This window comes from Wasmannia auropunctata, unplaced genomic scaffold (assembly GCF_000956235.1).
Source record: "Wasmannia auropunctata unplaced genomic scaffold, wasmannia.A_1.0 LD336106.1, whole genome shotgun sequence".
Classification (NCBI taxonomy): Eukaryota; Metazoa; Arthropoda; class Insecta; order Hymenoptera; family Formicidae; genus Wasmannia; species Wasmannia auropunctata.
In genome coordinates, this window is record NW_012026784.1 from 399919 (window position 1) to 400782 (window position 864).

Genomic DNA, 864 nt, shown 5'->3' on the forward strand with positions numbered 1-864 from the left:
TATTTGACTTGATCTTACGACATTAAAATTTTGCTTTCGTAAGCATTGTCTAGCCGTACGCGATAAAAACGATTCATAGTTAAGCATTCGCAGAATATTGCGGAAATAGATTTTCTTTCATTTTTATCCCTTGTTAAATGCAAAAAATGCGAGCGGAATGTGCTACGTGAAAAATTGCTGGGTGCGCGCAGCGTAAGCGAGTACGGATATGGTGTGCGCATAGAGGCGTTTGTAATTATTCCTCGAAAATGATACTTTGGAAAATAACTTTATCACACATGGTTGAATTCGTATTAAAATAACCTTTAATTTGGTCACAAAAAAAATTTAAAAATTAAAAAAAAAACATGTGAAGTAGTGGGGGAAACATTAAAAAAAATTTAAAAAAAATTTTTTTGTTACTACTATCAAAAAGTTCACTTCATGCCATTTAACTTTGATCTAAAACATTTTTTTCTATCTCTCATAGTTTCGACGATATTCACGTCGGAAGAAAAAAATTGATTTTTTTCAAGGGGTGGTTTCATCCCTTCAAAACGGAATTGAGCACCAACGAAAAATAGTTTCATGCTACGGATGAACTGCTTTACTTTTACACCAAGAGTCAGATTTTTCTGAATTTTCGGGTTTGCAAACTTCCCTTGTCAGTTGTTTGTCCCAGTTGTTTGTCGGTCAGTGGAATCTTCCGGAAGATAGGGGCGGTAAGGCTTTGTTTGCGCGGGCTCAACCGCGTCGCCTTTGAATCTCATAGGGAGATCGGCGCCGCGGTCGAGCCCCGCGATTCGTTGAGTCGTTTACAGGCGAGCGAGCCAAATCGGCGAGCGCGGGCCATCGAGCGGCGATGTCGGCACAAAATCGCGACTA